This window comes from Pavona decussata, unplaced genomic scaffold (genome assembly GCF_977016875.1).
Source record: "Pavona decussata unplaced genomic scaffold, jaPavDecu1.1 SCAFFOLD_978, whole genome shotgun sequence".
NCBI classification, from domain to species: Eukaryota; Metazoa; Cnidaria; class Anthozoa; order Scleractinia; family Agariciidae; genus Pavona; species Pavona decussata.
The window spans coordinates 32,501-34,242 of record NW_028145964.1 but is presented as its reverse complement, the minus strand read 5'-3'; the positions used below and the strand labels follow the sequence as shown (position 1 = coordinate 34,242).

Below are 1,742 nucleotides of genomic sequence, written 5' to 3'. Positions count from 1 at the left end.
TTAACTTCTTATAATCCTAGTTACGTAGATAGATAGTTGATAATGATAATTAAGTAGCTGATGGAAATACCGTGTATAAATAAAGTTATCCTATCCTATCCTATCCTATCCTAACCACATCTAAAATGAGGGTTCCAACCCCCCTGGAGGGGGGTACGGTTACTCCCCTATCCGAGCTATATGGGTATGTGCGGCCACAAAGGGTTGGATTTTCAGCCCGGATATAGGTTTTAGACCATTTTGGTCTGAAAAAAAAAATGGATTTTACTGAAATGGGTATGGATTCTAGCTGACCTGGTCTAAAAATGAGCATGAAACTCGAAGGACAGATCTGAAAAAGGGGTTCCGAAAAAGTACATATCAATTTGATTTGAAATAGGGTCGCAAAGTTTATTAAACTGGTAAACTCGTAGTTTCTCGCGAAACTTCTTGTTGCTTCTTATATTTATTTTGTGAAAACAATAGACCATATTTTCTGTGGGTTTATTGGGGTAATAACCCACTTGAGATGTTCGAAGAACACGCGAAAAGCTTGTTTATCACTTGCCTCTGGCTCGTGATTTACACTCTTTTCTCGCCTTCTCCCAACATCCTGCGTGGGTTATAACGCCGATAAACCCATAGAAAATGCGGTCTACTGCTTACCAACTGCCAATGAACTTCATTATTCGTTTCATACTTAAAAATTGTTATCATCCAACCAAAGGAGGATATTACTATCTTCCCGGCATGCACCGCGTAGCAACTATATTATCAAACGGCTGGCCCCACGTGAATTTCATTTTTCAATGGACGCCGTCGAGATAGTAACGCGGCAACTCGAGGTTTTCGAGAAATCGAGTGTTATTTACTTGAATTGCGTGGATTTAGACGTCGATATCAGGCAGTCTTCGGAAATGCTGCATTTATAGAGTATAAGATGCTTCTCGGGCACGTGAACTTTCCAGATGAGCTGAAAAATCGGAAATTGGTGCTGTTTCCGAACACGTCGCAAACAGTGACAGTTTGCAAACGTTCGATCGACTGCTTGAAGCACGTTTCGTGCCTTTCTCGGCGACCTCTTCAGATGTTGACTTGAGGGTAATGGCTCCTACAATAAAACGAAATACATGAAGCAAAAACATGTAAAGAAAATCTCGAATACTAGGAGCTTGGAACATGAGTCCCAAGCAATAGATACAGGTCGAATCATGACACAAGTCGCGCCAAAAATCTCTCACATTCAACTTCAAAATTTTTGTTGAAAACGTGGAGTCAATAGGAGTCAATCAGTTCCCAGTGAAACTTTGAAATATAAAAGCTAGTATTTGAATATTATAATCCTATTGACTCGTCGTTTAAGTTCCGAAATAACGCATTCAAAATAGGTCATGCATATTCAATAACAACAGTCATGGTTGACAAGCCACGAACAATACGCAAAGTATTGCTGTTTTGAAGAATATCTCTCTCTGAAAAATATCCCTTTCCCTTATTTGAATGTAAATGAAATAAATAAAGATAAATTACTCACCATGGATCATTTGTGATACGAAGATATCCAGCTCAAACTTGGCCTCAAACACGCGCATTTCTCTCGCTGACCGGAAGCCATTTTACCGAAATTGGCGCAAGGTACGATGGGAAGATAGTAATATCCTCCTTTCATCCAACCGTAGCCGATTGTGATTTCATTTGAGATGTCGATTGTTGATTGGTTTTGGTTCGAAGGCTTCATGCGGTGTTCACATGCGAAGTGTATA

At 39.8% G+C, this 1,742-nt stretch overlaps 1 long non-coding RNA gene across 1 annotated transcript; it reads right to left on the bottom strand.

Annotated features, from left to right (window-relative positions):
* Positions 1 to 867: 867 nt before the first annotated feature.
* On the bottom strand, positions 868 to 1,571 carry LOC146448353 (uncharacterized). Its single transcript, XR_014861107.1, has 2 exons — positions 1,514 to 1,571; positions 868 to 1,090 (listed from the first exon to the last, which is right to left on the bottom strand). It is a non-coding gene; the product is annotated as an uncharacterized LOC146448353 (long non-coding RNA).
* Between the last annotated feature and the right edge of the window lie 171 nt (positions 1,572 to 1,742).